An 18,073-nucleotide genomic window follows, 5' to 3' on the forward strand; every position below is an offset into this window, starting at 1 on the left:
CATTACTTTTCATTTATCAACACTGAATTTCATGTGCCACATTACTGCCTTTGTAACTCTTCACAGTCAGCTTTGGACTTAACTATTTTGAGTAATTTTGTATTGCCTGCAAATTTTGCCACATCACTGTTTCTTCCTTTTTCCAGATCATTTATGAATATATTGTGTAGCACAGGTCCCAGTACAGATTCTTGGGGGACTCTGCTATTTACTTCTCTCCATTTTGAAAACTGACCTTTCCTATTCTTTTCCCCCCCACCACCTTTAATTAGCTACTGATCCATGAGAGGACCTTCCCTCTTATCCCATGATTGTTTACTTTGCTTAAGAGCCTTTAGTAAGGGACCTTTTCAAATGCTTTCTGAAAATCCAAGTGTACTATATCAGCTGGCTCACTCTTGTCCACATGCTTGTTGACTCCCTCAAAGAATTGTAATACAGCAGTTCTCAAACTGTGGGTCTGGACCCCAAAGTGGGTCAGGACCCCATTTTAATGGGGTCGTCAGAGCTGATGTTAGATTTGCTGGGGCCTGAGGCCAAAGCCCAAGGGCTTCAGCCTTGGGTGGCAGGGTGCAGATTACAGGCCCCCGCCTGGGGTTGAAGCCCTTGGGCTTCGGCTTTGGCCCTCCCGCCCAGGGCAGTGGGGCTTTGGCTCTGGTTGGTCCCCCCTCCTGGGGTTGTGTAGTAATTATTTTTGTCAGAAGGGGGTCGCAGTACAATGAAGTTTGAGAACCCCTGCTCTGATAGATTAGAGAGGCATGATTTCCCTTTACAAAAGTCATGTTGATTTTTCTCCAACATATTGCGTTTATCTATGTGTTTGATTATTCTGTTCTTTACTGTAGTTTCAACAGTTTGCCTGGTATTGAAGTTAGGCTTATTGGCCTATAATTGTCATGATCTCCTCTGGAGCCTTTTTAAAAAATCAGCCTTACATTAGCTATCCTCCAGTCATCTGGTATAGAGGCTGTTTTAAGTGATAGGTTACGTACCACAGTTAGTAGTTCTGCAATTTCCTATTTGAGTTCTGAAGGAACTTGGGTGAATACCATGTGGTCCTGGTGACTTATTACCGTTTAATTTATCGATTTGTTCCAAAACTTCCTCTATTGCCAGCTCAATCTTGGACTGTTCCTCAGATTTGTCACCTAAAAAGAATGACTTAGGTGTGGGGATCTCTCCTGTATCCATGCAAAGAATTAATTTATAGAGCTCTGCAAATCTGTGGATATCCACTTTATAGCTGCGGATCGTGTTTGTGGATTGTGGATTGGATGTGGATACAAATTTTGTATTCATACAGGGCTCTGTACATTTAGCTTCTCTACAATGGCCTTGTCTTCCTTGAGTGCTCCTTTAGCACCTTGATTGTCCAGTGGCCCCACTGATTGTTTGGCAGGCTTCCTGCTTCTATTGTATGTTAAAAATATTTTTTTTGCTGTTAGTTTTTATGTCCTTAGCTAGTTGCTCTTTAGATTCTTTTTTGGCCTGACTTATTTTACTTTTACACTTGATAACCAAGTTTATGGTCCGTTCTATTTTCCTCACTAGGATTTGACATCCACTTTTTAAAGAATGCCTTTTTGCCTTTAACCATCTCTTTTTTTGCTCTGCTGTTTAGCCATGGTGGTATTTATTTTGTCTTCCTACTGTTTTTGTGGGTATCTATTTAGTTTGAGTCTCTATTATGGTGTTTTTAAACAGTCTCCATGCAGTTTGCGTGCATTTCACCCTTGTGTCTGTTCCTTCTAATGTCCATTTAACTAGCTTCTGAATTTTTGTGTAGTTCCCTCTTTCTGAAGTTAAATGCTGCTGTGGTAGGGTTTTTTAGCATTTCCCCCCTGACGCAGATGTTAATTCTAATTACATTATGGTTGCTATCACCAAATGGTTCAGTTATATTCACCTCTTGGACCAGAATCTTCATTCCATTTAGGACAAAATCAAGAATTGCCTTTCTCCTTGTGGGTTCCAGGAGAACTGCTCCAAGAAGCAGCCATTTAATGTGCCTAGAAATGTTATCTCTGCATCCTTTCTTTAGGTTACATATACAGAGTCAATATGAGGATAGTTGAAAACCCCCATTATTATTACGTTTTCTGCCTTTTGCAGCTTCTCTAATCTTCCTGAGCATTTCACAATCACTGTTACCATCCAGTCAACTGATCAGCAGTATATTCCAACTGCTGTACTCTTATTGTTCAAGCATGGAATTTCCATTCATAGACATTCTCTGGTACAGATTGATTCATTTAAGATTTTTACTCTATTTGACTCTATGCTTTCTTTCCCAAATAGTGCCACTCCTCCACCAGTGTGGCCTACTCTGTTATGAATATATATTTTGCACCCTGGTATTACTGCGTCCCATTGGTTATCCTCATTACACCAAGTTTTCACAATGCCTAGTATGTCAATATCCTCATTTAATGCCAGGCACTCTAGTTCACCCATTTTAGTATATAAACTTCTAGCATTTGCGCATAAGCAAATTGACATTTTGTCAAAATTCAGGTGCTTGCCTTCATGTGTTATATTTAAATGGGACTCCTTTTACGTTTGACTGTTCCTCACTAGCTCCTGTACTTCACCAACTTCTTTCCTATCCTCTTTACTAGAATCTAGAGTTCCCCCTTTAATAAATTCATCCCTAAGGGATGTCTCCATCCAAACCCTGTGCACCTCTGCACTAGTTGGCTTTCCCCTGAAAGGCCATTTGGAACAGCATAGTAATGGTAGGGATATACAGCAGATTGTCCTATTCCTAAATCATAGCCCCTACTACTAGAGATAGGAGGGGTTCTCTCCCCCCCCCCATTGCAGCCCATTTAACACTGCACTGGCATACAGGGGTCATAAGAGACCCACTGCCAGCAGGGGAAGAATTTCCTCATGACAAAGACCATGCCTGGAATGGGAGTTGAGAGTTCCTGCAGTAAACACTGCTACAGGGATTCTGGGTTGTTGCAAGATGTGGAGCAGCCTACAGACGGTACTCTAGAAGCTCCCATAAGTGAGAGCAGCTTCTGGGTTGGAAGGGGCTACACCAGTCTCCATGACAGTCTAGAATTCTAGGGGTGTATAAGTTACCCTATAAGTTACCTTTATGCCCCCTTCTCCTGGGCTACACCTTTCTGTGCTGTTAGCAGTACAGGTCCTAAGGAGATAGTTGAGTAGTTTAGATTCCATTCCATATTGGTCAGTGGTGAATATACCCACAACCTGGGGATTGTTTCTCTTCCACTTCCTATTCCATGCACTGATCTTCCTCCTCCCCACTGAAGCGTGGGAGGGATTTGTTATACTTTTTATATTGTCTGTGTATTCCCCTTGTAAACACTGTCACTTTTGTTCTAACAGCACAGGAGAAACTTTAACGTTCTTCCAGGGAGGGTCAGACAATTCTACAGCAGTATCTTTTCTTCCCCCCACCCATTTCCCCTCCACACCTTGTGGAATGTGCTCTGGAGGTCTGAGCTGGAGAAGGGGTGGAGACTGTAGGCTGGGCAAATAAATGGGCAGGTCAAGAGGCGGGTATATATTGTCCCTCCTCTGGCCCTGCAGAGATGCTCCAAAAGAAGATAATACAGCCTGGAAGTATATTATTTTTTCCACAAGGACCCCAGGGGCATCTGCAGGCAAAGGGAATCCCTGGTTGCATGGCTCTAGAGTCAAGAAGCAGGGGAGGGCTGCTAGGTTCCAGATATGGTACGGAAGGACATGGCTTCTGTACCCCTGACTGGGATGTACTCCACAGGCTATTCCATGAGAGACAATCTTCTGCTCCTCTGCAAAATGGAAGAGGGGACACTGAGACTCACCCTGGACTGTCTTGGACAACATTTTTTTTTTAAATGTCCTTACCTGTTTACAAACCCATTTTTATTATTTAAAGTCAAAGATCTGAAGAAGAGCTCTATGCTGCTCAAAAACTTCTCTTTCACCAACAGAAGGTGGTCCATTAAAGGATCTTACCTCACCCACCTTGTCTTTCTCTAAGAATTTTATAGTGATTGCTGTTTAATTTTTGCATTTCACGTGGCTCCAACAGTGATTCCAAACTAGTCTCTTTAATCTCTTGGTAATCATGCATTAGCCCATTGTGGGTGAGATTGGGTTTCCTATGCTGGAGGAGAAGGCTTACATTTAAAACACAAATATAGCAAAACAACTTATACATATTTTTTTTGGTTCCTGAAAATATCAGAAATCATACTAAGTTTTGACCTTTTATTACTGACTTGGTAAGCAACTCTTGAAAACTTCCATGCTTCTACCTCTGTTTTACAGCTAGTTTTGGTGCCACTTGGTGCTTGGATAGTTCATGAATGTGATTTTATAAAAGTGTATATGCTAAAGCTGCTTGCCCTTTCTAATCTCAGTTGCATCCCCTCCACCTACCCCTCAAGCAGGGAACAAGAGCCTCTTCTGGCACTATTACTGGCTTCTCACAGGCCTAACCCCACATACAACTGTGTGGATGCATCTCAATCCTGACCTGCAGCACCCCCTGTATTCCAGTTAATAAGAGTAAAGTGAGTCAGCTCTTCAATGGAAGAAGCTAAACATGCTAATTAATATTATTCCAGGCTGAAACAATAGCCCACTCCTACAACATCTTTGCCATTACACTTTCAATCCTAACCTGCAGTAGCCTCTGTTAGACCATTGCTAGGACCCTGCCTGCTCTGCCAATGCACCTCAGTCCTGACCTGCAGTATCCCCTGCCATTCCAATCTTACGCTTTTCCCCAGAATTCCCCCCTCTGAATTCCAGCCCTGAGCTTTCACTACCCCCAGTGCACCTTGATCTTGATTTATAGCACTTTCCTCCTAATCCAGACTTGGTACCCCACAAGCAGTTCTGTCAATTTACTTCAGTCCTAAGAGGGTTTCCAGGGTGGGTACATGGCACAGGAAGATCACCTTTGGTTCAACCACCCTACTACTTCCAGTTTTTCTCTCCCCCACTCAAACCACCTTGAAAAGATATTTTCATTGTGGAGCAAACTTTATTTCACAAACAAAAAAAGAGCACATTTGATACAAGTGATTTCCAGGGCCAGCCATTTCGTCTGTTCCCTTTGTTACTATAGCAGATATGTGTAATGAATAAGAGCCTTTTCCCCTCCCCTCTCATATTCCTCCCTGTTCTAGCCTGCAGTGAAGTCACAATCCAGTGTTTGTAGACTCCATGTGATGTCACAGACTCAGCCTTGTGACTTCACTTGCAGGATCAGGCAGAAGGTGCAGACGGGGCTGAGAGAAGAGAAAAAAGCCCCCTCCTCTTTACTCCCACCCTCTTGGTTTATAAAACCAGTAGCTGAGATAAATCGGAAGGGGGTGGGGAGAAGCAGCAGGGAAAGCTGAGAATCATGCCAGAAAGGTACAGTAAATTGGCTTTATTTCTCTTCTTCTTGAAAGTTTAGAGTGTAAAATTGCCCTGCAGAGGCCAGATCTTGCAGACCACACGCGTGTGTGCCACCCAGTGACGCTCTGGCTGTACGGTGCATTCTCTGATAGCGTGTGTGGGGAGGGAGGCAGTGAGGGATGCAGGGTAGGGGCAGGGAAATCGCTTAATACCATTTCTCAGAGGAACGCAGCTGGAGTCCTATTTGGCTGGTCACAGTGAGCCTCTTTCTTGTCCATTTCAAAGGCCCCAGCTGCTGGCTGTTCCTTGCATTCTGTCTCTAGCTTTGAAACCGACATAAATGGGTTATTGGGTTTGTGGCTGTCGTGGCTTTTTTTTTTTTGGTTGTTGTGTGCGTGTGCTTTGCAGGTTCAGAGTGGTACCGGAGAAGAAGGGGGGGGGGCTGGTATTTGAATGTGGTTGGTGTATACATAAGGAGGGAGAAGGGCAGGGCCTCAGGGTCACATTTTCAAGAACTGTGATACATGATTCCTACTTTTTAATATCTCCATCTTTTTAACTGATGACAGCAAAATAGCATGTAGGTGCATCAGCAAAGAACTGCCTCAAAATGACAAGTGGGGGGGGAGGGGGCTGGTTAACTTGCAGTTCCCTTTAGCAGTTTTTTCTGTGTCCAATTTGCCATTCATTTGAGATTTTGGACAAAGAAGGGGCAGTGGGTGGGCTGCTTTGAGTTTTGTGATATAATATGACTGGAGCGAGAGAGTAGAATGCAGACAATTAAGAAAGGAGCGAGGTCTTTGCTCATTCAGTCTGTTCAGGAAGCCGTCATTTTGTGTTAGTCTATGTGTCTGGAGGAGGAAGGATGGGGAGAGAGTGACAGTGAAAAGCTGTATGACACTGCGTTGTTTCTGTATTTATTAAATATACACTCAAGGGAAAAGGGACTTCCAAGGAAATCAGCAGAGAAGGGTGTCTGTCTAAAAATGACCCTGCACTGACTCACATTCAACTGGACTCTTATTGACAGTGATGTAGTGTTTTTGTTCTATTTTTAAAACGAAGCGCTGGAGACAGAAGATGCACGAAGGTGCTGTGCAAGTGCCTCTCTACCACAGCGCTGCCAATGCACCTCATTCTGATGACCAGCAGCATTTCTGCTATTCCATTCCTAGACCCTGATTGGCAGAGCTGTGTTCATCTCGTCCTGACAGTCTGCAGCATCCCTGCTATTCCATTTTCTGGTCCCCAGTGTGCTTCAGTCCTAATGACCTACAGCACCCCTTGCTTTTTTACAGTTGGACCCTCATGCACTTCTGCCAATAAATCTCAGTCTTGATGAACAGCACCCCCTTGCACTTACAGATTTGGTCTTTTGTAGCAGAGATGTATAATTAATTGTGCAGCATTCTTGCAGTCTAAACAGACAGCTGGATTATCAGAAGAGATGCACCTACTGCATGGTTCTGAAAATATTTAATTCTGCAGATGTCTAGGAAAGGCTCTGCAGACCACAGTTTGAGAACCTCTGTGCTAATGTAACTTCAGAGGTTATCAGAGACAGGATTTGAATCCAGGTCTTCAGTGATGAAAAGCTATTGCACTGACCCCTCTGCATAACTAAATTTCATCTTCTCTTCCCCCCCCCCCGGATTGCTGATATAACCCCTCGTATTTCTTTTCATCTCTTCTCCTTCCCCTGGCATTCAAAGGGTCTTACTGGCCTCTCAGCGGAGTTGTGAAGATTTGTTAGTTAGATAGCAAAAGTGTTTTTACAAAGTGTTGTGTTGGTTCCTCTGAGCCATGACCAGTTATTAGCTCCGAAGTGGAGCCTAGAATCATACCTCACCACTCCGAGAACGAAGTCAAATGACCCGTCACTCCCCCAGGAAATCCACAGCTCTCTCATTTCTGCTGTTTTCCCTAAACGACAGAAGACTGATGCGTGGCAAAATCTAGGTGGGGCTGACTAGTGTATCTGCTGTAATCTATGTGTGGAGCCACAATGTGATTTGAGGAAAGAGAATATTGGAGGATGTGACCTAGCAGAGATTAGATATGGAAAAGAGTTAAACCTTGTCCTCTCCTCCGGGCAGTGCAGGATTGTTCCCCCCGTATATTCCTCTGGGCATTGTCCAAACCTGTTTCAAATGAGTGAAGTCATAAGGCTTCCACCACTCTTTTTTGCTTTTCTCTGAATTCCCTTCAGTATGCTGACAGACATTCCTTGATATTGTACCCAGGGGTTATCCCCATCCCCTATTGGAAAATCAGAGGATTCAATCCCTTTCCTACGCAAAGGAAGGTTGCCAGGTGTCTTCTCTCACATTCATACACTGCTGTGAGGGAAGGAGGCAGGCTCCAGCTGGGCAGGAGATCTCAGTAAGAGGCTAAAAGCATTTGAGGTAAGGGAATTTCCCTCTTTCTGAGGAGGGGAAGTAATCCGGGAGCACATGCAAGGAGCTCTCTGAGAGCCAGAGAGAGCCCTGGGCAGGAGATGCCTGAATCCCCTGGAGAGCCTCCAGTGGCCGGTAAAGGGAAACTGAACAGATTTTCCCCCCCTTATTATGAGAGGCCCTCTTGCTGCTGCTGCTGCCACCACCATCACCCATTCCCCCGCCCCTTCAATCCTGAAGAAAAAGACTTAGGCATTAAAGAAACCCCATTTCCTCGAGATACAATGCTAACTAATTCCTGAGGTGGTGACTACCTCTTTTCAGAAATGTTAGCAGAGCAAGACAGAACCTTGATCACCTGAATAAATGAATTAATTTTATCATAAGTTGTGAAGCAGAGCCATCATCAGGAAAGAACAATTCCCCCCTCTCTCAGTTCTTTTTCCCCACTGGTGGACTGGCTGGCTGCATCATGGGCTAGAATTCTGTGTTATAAGCATCGTCCTTGGGGAATATGCCTTCTCATAAGAACGGCCATACTGGGTCAGACCAAAGGCCCATCTAGCCCAGTATCCTGTCTTCCAACAGTGACCAATGCCAGGTGCCCCAGAGGGAATGAACAGAACAGGTAATCATCAAGTGAATCCATTCCCTGTCACACATTCCCAGCCTCTGGCAAACAGAAGCTAGGGACACCATTCCTGGCTTTTAGCCAGGATGGGCAGGGATGGTGTCCCTATTATAGTCTTGGCCTTCACAACATCCTCTGGCAAGGAGTTCCACAGGTTGACTGTGCACTCTGTGGAAAAAATACTTCATTTTGTTTGTTTTAAACCTGCTGTCAATTTCATTTGGTGACCCCCTAGTTCTTATGTTATGATAAGGAGTAAATAACACTTCCTTATTAACTTTTTCCATACCAGTCATGATTTTATAGATCTCAATCATATTACCACTTAGTAGTCTCTTTTCCAAGCTGAAAAGTCCCAATATTATTATTCTCTCCTCATATGGAAGCCGTTCCATACCCCTAATAATTTTTGTTACCCTTTTCTGAACCTTTTCCAATTCCAATATAGCTTTTTTGAGATGGGGCGACTACATCTGTACACAGTATTCAAGATGTGGGCATACCATAGGTTTATATAGAGGCAATATGATATTTTCTGTCTTATTATCTATCCCTTTCCTAATGATTCGCAACATTCTGTTTGTTTTTTTGAATGCCACTGCACATTGAGTGGATGTTTTCAGAGATCTATCCACAATGACTCCCAAGATCTCTTTCTTGAGTGGTAACAGCTAATTTAGACCCCATCATTTTATACGTATAGTTGGGATTATGTTTTCCAATGTGCATTACTTTGCATTTATCAACATTGAATTTCATCTGCCATTTTGTTGCCCAGTCACCTAGTTTTGAGAGATCCTTTTGTAGCTCTTCGCAGCCTGCCTGGGTCTTAACTATCTTGAGTAGTTTTGTATCATCTGCAAATTTTGCCACCTCACTGTTTACCCCTTTTTCCAGATCATTTATGAATATGTTGAATAGGACTGGTCCCTGTACAGACCCCTGGGGGACACCACTATTTACCTCTCTCCATTCTGAAAACTGCCCGTTTATTCCTACACTTTGTTTCCTAACTTTTAACCAGTTACCAATCCATGAGAGGACCTTCCCTCTTATTCCATGACAGTTTACTTTGCTTAAGAGCCTTTAGTGAGGGACCTTGTCAAAGGTTTTCTGAAAATCTAAGTACACTATAACCACTGGATCCCCCTTGTCCACATGCTTGTTGACCCCCTCAAAAAATTCCAGTAGATTGGTGAAGCATGATTTCCCTTTACTAAAACCATGTTGACTCTTCCCCAATAAATTATGTTCATCTTTGTGTCTGACAATTTTGTTCTTTACTATAGTTTCAACCAATTTGCCCGGTACTGAAGTCAGGCTTACTGGCCTGTAATTAGCAGGATCACCTCTGGAGCCCTTTTTAAAAATTGGCGTCACATTAGCTATCCTCCAGTCATTTGGTATAGAAGCTGATATAAATGATAGGTTACAGACTACAGTTAGTAGTTCTGCGATTTCACATTTGAGTTCCTTCAGAACTCTTGGGTAAATACCATCTGTTCCTGGTGACTTATTACTGTTTAGTTTATCAATTTGTTCCAAAACCTCTTCTAATGACACCTCAGTCTGGGACAGTTCCTCAGATTTGTCACCTATATCATCCTCCAGGGATGATATATGCTTTCTCCCCACCCTGACATTCACAAAGGTCAGGTTCATATATATATATATATAATGAGTGTGAGTGCTGGGTTCAGGTCAGTGGTGCTGGTGGTTGTTCCTAGGACTGAATTTTTATTATTTCTGATCACTGGTCATGAAATCATTTGTGCTGCAGTGTTTTTTTTCTACCCTGGCAAATATGGAATTCTGGACCTTAAACTTGGCTAAGACACGTGCAAACTCACTGAGGGCTTAATTTGAACTGTAGCTCCTCTTTTACTGGTGAAGATGCGTAAGATGGAAAGACCCCCGCTCAACATTCAGAACCTTGACCAAAAACTGCAGTACTGGCAATTTTAAACAAAACAAGAAACCCAACATTTTTCTTGTAGACAAAGTCTAATTGTTTCATAAACCTTTAAAGAAAAGTTAAATATCTGTCCCTCAGCTGAGACTACCTCTTCTGTCAAACTTTGCTCAGTCATTAGAGTCCCATGCACCTAGAAAAATAATTAGTTCCTATTTTCATCTCCAAGAGAAACAGTAATGACTATAGAAGCAAAGATTTATTATCTTAAAAATTAAGTCCAGTTAACTTAATTGGACTGTTTGTAGATCCTCTTGAACCTGGAAGTAGGAACTTCCCATGATGTTACTAACAGCATGGGACTCTGATCTATGTGTAGGCAATGCTCCTAGGATAGTAGGTAATACTCATATTTTAAAATCAGGTCATTCTGATTACTGTTTTGCTCCATGTTCCTACTTCAGTTCCAGCATGATTTTAGAAGACTTTGCTGCTTAACTCTTAAGAGTCAGGGATTAATGGTTTTTGCAAATTGAGATTAGTGGCTTCAATACTGCATTGTTTCTAGCTCTTGCAGTTCTTGATGTAGCAGATATTAAAGTCAGTTGAATTTGAAGTTGTTGGGTTTGGGGTTTCTTGTGAAGGGTGGGGAAGATAAGGCATAAGGGAAATCAGAATATGATTTTTTTTTTTTTTTGGTCCAGTGTTTCATGAGTTACCGGAGTTACAAAATCCTGCTATATGTCATAACAAAACTGAAATTCATTGGAGCGTAACATTAGTTTCTGTCCCTGGAGGTTCCTGAGATTTATTGTATATCTAAATGGTCCTTCAGACTAGGCATAAGTATGGGTCACTTACTAGACAAGCCAAGGATACACAGCATCCAACAATCCTGGTCCAGTCCTATCCACCTTGCTTACCCTCCACCTCCTGCCATAAGCCTGTCTCAAATGCTTTGTAATGTACCTAAACTTCTGTAATTACATAGAAGTGGGGAGTCTGTTAAATACTAAGAGATCAGTGATGTGGAGAACCAACCCTAACCCTTCTTATAGAAAAAATACCCCCAAGGAAGTTTTTGATCATCTGATATTCAAAACAACTCTTGCATACATGTTGGAAGAAACCAGTGAGGGAATGGAAGTAAGAATCTAATCTCAACTGTCTCTAAAACTTGAGATCATATGTTACGGGGATTTAAAAATGAGGCGAGCCTGTCAAGTCTGGAAATTGCCACTCCCCTGTGGGCAGAAAAAAATCAACAAAGAAAACGCCTGTTAAAGGCAAACACATTTAAAAATCCCCTTCTATAAAACGTGCTCTGGCAAGGCAGAGTTGGTTTTCATAAGACTGTTTTAAGAGATGAGTGGTTCTTCTAATATTTTCTTCTTTTACTATTTTGATATGTTTAGTGATTCAGATAATGAGGATTTATTGATATAATGGTCTCTTCTGCCTCGCTGGAGAATGTCTTGCCAGTGAGCCATATATTTTGTATGGCTTACTATTTTAAATTCACACACTTAAAACATCTTCATGGACATGGGATCATTTTTCCTCAAAAGTTCAGCTCCTTTTGCTGGAGTCAGATTCCTTTGTCTGCGACATCAAAACCACTTCCACAGCAACCGAATTCTGATATTGCAAATGGAGGTTTCTGACAAGAAGTGAAGGGAATAAGCAGCAGAAGCTGAACAGATCTGAAGGAGGAAAAAAAAATCTTATTTTCATATGCTAGTTCCTTGTAAAAGCGAAAGATGGGGAGAGAGGAGTATTGAAATATAAAGCGATAGAAGCAGAATTGTTTTCTATATTTCAGTTTTTGACTTTTTTTCCTCCCATGACACCCACAATCAGCCACTTGCATCAGTTTCTCCTTAGGTATGCCCCAGAATTCTTCACTCTGGCTGATTTGATGTTGCAGCGATTGGACTGCAGGCCTCAGCACTGTGGCTTATGGTGTCTGGTGTCTGAAGGAGAGCCATTTCCAAGTGATGGACCAAGTCATGACCACCAGGTTGAGAGACTCTGCTCTACATAAAATATTTCCATGAAGAAGCTAGACTTTTTGATTTGTATCTTACGGGGAATCTAATGCCAGTGAATTAATGAGGGAGGAGCCCTCCAGGCTCTTACCAGAGTCCTGAGAGAGATTGAATACTGGTCTTCCCTCCAGTGGGTCAGATATAAGATGTTTTAGCTGAGTCACTGTGAAGGGAGTAGAAAGAAGGAATGGGAATAGTGCCAGAAAATACTAATGAATGCAGCCATACTGATGTCTCTCTCATTTCAAGACAGATGAACTGCTGTTGCTTTGAACTTGCCTAAAGAATTAGCTGTCCCACAACTACTGTAAGTTTCAGTCCATGGTAGTGTGGTCTATATGTGACTAATCTTGCTGGCCTCTTTTGTATTCTATATCTAGCTTTTTCTCTGGTGCCCATCCCCATAGCATCTAAGTGCTATAGATAAAAGTTGTACCAGTGACGGAGAGAGCATGTATACTACATGAAATAGAATGAAAGGGGAAATAATTTGATGGGATAAGGATGCTATTTTGGGGAGGTAATACAGTTTATGTGCCTGGGAGAAACCTGGCACAGCCACCTTTAATGTAGAAGTGTGTTAAACACCATTGTTTCAATCCTTTTTCTTCCCATAGATCGATACCCATGACTTTTGCGTGTGATTGTGACACCCCCTTCCCCAGCTCTTAATATATGTTACTGGAGTGTGGACATAACTGAATAACTACTGACCCATGGCTAGATCAGAATTGGTGACCTCAATGTCTAAGGGAGCCTATCCCATCTGCAGTTGTCAGTCCTCTCAGGGTAAGAAGGAATTTTCAAATCCCCATGGGAACTTGTGTCCTGTGAGAGACAGGAATGGGATTTGCAAGGTAAACCTGATGCTAAAGCTGACCAGTGCTATTTACCCTGTGAACTTTGATGGCTGCAGTAGTAGGAGCAGGGAGAAATTTACTTGAGCCTTCAATGACTACTTAAATGCCTTTACTTTTCCCAGGATTCTTTGAGTCTCCATGCTAAAGGGTTCAAATGTTAGCTGTCATTTTGCCTCTCATCCCACCCTCATTTATATATAAGTATTCTCACACTGAGACTTCCTGATGGGGATGAAGAAAAAGGAATGTAAGGGGAAAGAGGCAGGATTTGGAGGGTAATAAATGGAGGGAAAGGGAGATGCCATTGTTGTCTATAGTTGATGTTGTGTAGACATTTGCACTAAAAGCAGGGACTTATGTCTTTCTTATGTATGTATAATATAATATATCCTCTCTGTGTACAGCACTTATTGTTGGAGTACAGAATGAATTTTCTGAGAATTTACAAGCAAATCTGTTGATTAGTTTGTTATATTAATTTTAAGATGCCCCTTTCAGAATTTTTTTTTTGGTGAGTAACAATTTTTTGGCTCCACCTAACAAATCTTTTTGTTTTGGTTTTTGTTTTAAACTTTGAAAAGTGACTCGCTTCAAGTATAGATGGCCTTGATCCTGCAGTTAGATCTGCACAGGTGTAGGGTTTCAGCCACATGGATCTGATTACAGGACTCGGACCTAAGTGTCTTAATGGGTTTAATTTTTAATTATCTCTATTAGTCATAATTATTTCTATATTGAAATGATTGTAGTCAAATGGTTGTCATTCAGTGGATTCTGCAGAATCTAAGATTTCTTTCCTCTAAAGAAACAAAATTGTAGCTCTCAGTTGTGAAGAAAAACTTTATACACATCAACCAAATGTAAACTGATGCATGGTTATCTTCCTGAGTATGCAGGCAGCCTAAAACAATATCACTGAGGAGTGAACTGCCCCATTCAGCTCACTAGGATCGTTAACTCTGAAACCTAAAGATAACCATTTAGAAGTCAATGTTGTTAACTACTTAATTGCTGATTATTTTAGCAGAAACAACCTGCTGATGTGATAAATGAGGCTTTGACACTTGTTATGAAATCTCTCATGGATGAGCAGCATAGTGCAAGTAGTTCTTGGACATAGCAAGTACTTGCCATATCACCTTGGTAACTTTAATTAGCATAATTACAATGGATACTTATTCTAATACTTTACTATAAACCAACCCAGGTATCACCAGTGGCACATGTACCATAGTTTGAGTACTGCTGACAGTGTATCATCCCCAAATTTACAGCACATACTCTTTCTAAGCACAAAATGAATTTTATAAGAATAAGTAAATGTGTTGATTAGTTTGAGTTGCAAATGTTTAAAAATTACTCCTCCTTGTTTCTTTTGAAGCATCTGGTAATGGCCATTGCTGGAGAAAGGAATTCCCATATGGAATAAGATCAGTGTCCTCTAGTGCAGTATCATATGTTCCTAATTATTTTTTTCAGTGTAACTTTTTTTGCATCTTTAACAAAGAAATTCCTGATTTTTTTAGAAGATGACTCATAGATTGTTTATATGTTCAAAAATCAAAAATATGCAGACCATATATAACTTTCTATTGAGGCTGATTTCTTGTAAAATTAATACATCTTAAACATCATGGCCTATAAATGGCTTTGTATTTTATGTATTTTAATATCTATAAAAAAAATCCATCCTGTACTCTAAACTTTCAATCCAATTAATACCCCTCCCTCAAGATAACAGCCCTTATCATGGTCTTCCATCTCCAACAGGTTTTTAGCATCCTCTGAAAGGTCAACAAGATTTGGGCTATATCATACCAGGGAAAGGTAGGTTCCAAAGTGGAGTGTTCCTCATGGTGAAAACACTACCAGAAGCTGTATCACAGGAGCTCCACTAACCCCCTTGTGTCAGTATCACTGGGAGAGAGGCATTTCTCATGGCATTTTTTCCCAAACCATTCAGGGGTTTATAGGTGAAGTCATTAAACTTTACCTAGAAACCAATGCAGATCAGAGCACTGGTGTAATGTGCTTCTGGAGAGATCCTGCTTCGTAAAATGGCTCCTGCCTTCTGAACAAACTGCAGTTTCCAGGTAGTTCATGTAGAGAGCATTGCAGTAATTTAATCTGAGGGAGATAAGGCATATATCTCAGTAGAAGGTTTGCATCAGAAAGAAACAGTTGCATGCTCCTGGCAAGTCAAAGATTGTGGGGAGAGACACTTTACCAAAAACTTTTGCTATATGATTAGGCATGGGAGAATTAGATTTTTATTTTGTATATAATTTTGATGGATAATATCAGTATTTGTTTTTAAGCATTTCTTATTATTTCACCCCCTATTTAAATTTTCACTGTTGGAAGAAATTTTGGGGGGAGGGAGGCAGACAATAATTATTTAATGACAGTACATGTTGAGTTTCAAAAAGTTAGATTTATAACTGTTAAATCACAAACTGTCAACATCATATGTCAAAACATACAAAGTAAATATCCTTAAATCCCACTCCAATAAGTTCTCAAGCCGCATTTCTTACTTTGCCTACCTGTAAATTTTTATTATTAATGGAAATACTTTCCATCAGTTTGTGTATGTGTACAGTTAAATTTACTTTGCTGACTTTTACCAATAAAAAGCTAATTCTTCCAACCCTATACATGGTAGTCTAACAGCAGCTGTGGATTCAGTAATACCCCCCAAATTGCTAACTCGAGTGACAAATGGTAGGCACTTATAATCAATAAAGTGGAGTAGATATTATATTGTCTGGTTGCCTCCCCCAATCTATTGCCACGACCTCAGTCTTACTTAGACTGCACTTCTGCCAGTTCCACCTATGCCCCAGTCTCACCCATAATCACTTGACAAGAGAATGCATTGTACAGTGTAATTTTGAAATTTGTACTGGCTGAGCTATAAGCAAGGGCCTACTTCCAGAGTAAGGCCTACAACAAGGGATGAAGACGGGCTAAGGTTCTTGGGAGCAGAGATTGGGGAAACTTAACTGAAACCATCATATCTGCTCTGTTAAACTCCTTCTAGAGAGATTAAATGATTGTATTTTCTTTGCTTAGCACTTAAAGATTTTCAGCCTGCCACTATCCTGCATTTTCACATGAAAAGCTATGAGTGGCAGATGGAGGAAGCTAGAGTGTCTCATAAAGCTTCCTTCACTGACATGCAAATTCTAAATGGAGAAGATGATTATCTGACAGGCTTTGCATCCCCGCTTCCCAGCTGGCCCCTCCAAGCTCCATGTTTCAGTCCCCTATACTAGCATGCTAATTTTTTGTAAACTAGGAAATACCCGCACAAAACCTTCAACTTACTGCTCAAGGGGGGAAGTGCACTTAAGGACCCTTAAATTAAAGATTTGTGTAGGATATTACAAGAGCATTTAAAAACTGTTTATTTCAAATTGGTTCTGAAAATAGTATAGCACTTCTGAAAGGGAAGAGCTGATACTACAGACTGAAGTCATGTATAAAGCAGATAGGCTTTATGTACATTTTCCTCCTCCTCCCCTTTCAGGTCTGGTGGTGTACCTTAAATCTGAATTACACCCTCCTTAGTGCTTCCTGGGCTCTCTACAGCTCTACCACTGTACCCGCAATGTAGCTCTGCAGTACCTTGCTCATTAAAAAAGCACTGTACTTTAGGCCAAAATTTAGGGGTTAATGTATAATGCCTTAACTAGAAAATGTTATTGACCACTTTTGATTCCAATGAAAATGCACAGAAGTGAGCAATGTAGCTTTCATGTTACAGCTGAGTGAGGTACAAAAAGTGATCAAACAGCATCAGTCAGATTCTAAAGTAACTCAGAAAAATCAGAGCTTTAAAAATTCCATAGTAATGTCACCTTAGCACAACTTACAAATGGAAACTTAGTTTTTTTTGTCAGGTAAAGGGGCAGCAGGAGCATGGCTGAAGGGCCTAGACCAGGCCCAGCCCGCATCCTCTTTTCATTTGGGGTTAGCGCTGGGAGCTCAGGAGGAATTTGCAGCAGCCTCCAGTCCCGAGTTTTACTGCGGACCTGTAAGGTAGGCCAGAACCACTGCTCCTACGAGTAAAGGCGGCTTAAAAGATCATTCTCACATGGTTCCCCAGCCTGTGCACGGCCTCGGGAACCGAGTGTTAGCAAAGGGGCAGAGCCTTGGGAATACAGGGACGTGGGAACTGCTTGAAGAGCGCTGAAATGTGAGGGCCCGGGCTTCCTCCTAGCCCTGATTTCCTCTGCTAGGGCCCTGCACTAGTAATATTATGCGGCCCTGCCCGGCCACAACACACCCCCTTTCCCCCAGGAGCTCCCAGCGATTAGCGCCCCTGCTGCCGCCGGGCCACGTGGGTCTCGTTTTCCACCGAGCCACCTGCCTCGCCCAGGGCAGAGCTAGAGTCCAGGATCCCAGACTGGGCTGCGACTCCACTTGGGGCCGCTGCACCTAGCGTGAAAAGCACCAGCCGCCTCTGCCCCGGGGCTACCTAGGCACAGCGGTGGGGGCAAGGGGGTAGAGAGAGGAATCTGGCGCCGAGCTGCGCTACAGCCGCCGTCTGCTGGAGTCCCTCACCCACGGGGAAGTGGCACTAGCTGCCCCGAGCCAGTGGTGCGCCCGCCGGGTACTGGGTGGCGCGGCCCCTTTAAACGAGCGCGTGGTGGGGAAGGAGGTGTCTGCAGCCCCTACGCCCAGCACACACCTCGAGAGCGCGCGCGCACGCGCCGTCCTCCTCCTTGCCTCCCTGCCCGGGACCTGCCGCCGCCGCCTCGCGCTGCTCCCGCTGGCGCGCGCTGTTCCATCACCTCCCCATTGGCTGGGCGGGGTCAGCTGATCCTGTGTTATTTCCTGTGTGTGAGGGG

At 42.5% G+C, this 18,073-nt stretch overlaps 1 protein-coding gene and 1 long non-coding RNA gene across 2 annotated transcripts in view; one reads left to right on the forward strand and one right to left on the reverse strand.

Moving 5' to 3' along the window:
• Positions 1–18,073, forward strand: part of TCF20 (transcription factor 20) — a 200,206-nt gene that overhangs the window by 70,837 nt on the left and 111,296 nt on the right. The window lies entirely within an intron of this gene.
• Positions 5,236–18,052, reverse strand: LOC112060283 (uncharacterized). Its single transcript, XR_002889590.3, has 3 exons — positions 17,914–18,052; positions 15,211–15,344; positions 5,236–12,012 (listed from the first exon to the last, which is right to left on the reverse strand). It is a non-coding gene; the product is annotated as an uncharacterized LOC112060283 (long non-coding RNA).

Source organism: Chrysemys picta, chromosome 1, assembly GCF_011386835.1.
Source record: "Chrysemys picta bellii isolate R12L10 chromosome 1, ASM1138683v2, whole genome shotgun sequence".
Classification (NCBI taxonomy): Eukaryota; Metazoa; Chordata; order Testudines; family Emydidae; genus Chrysemys; species Chrysemys picta.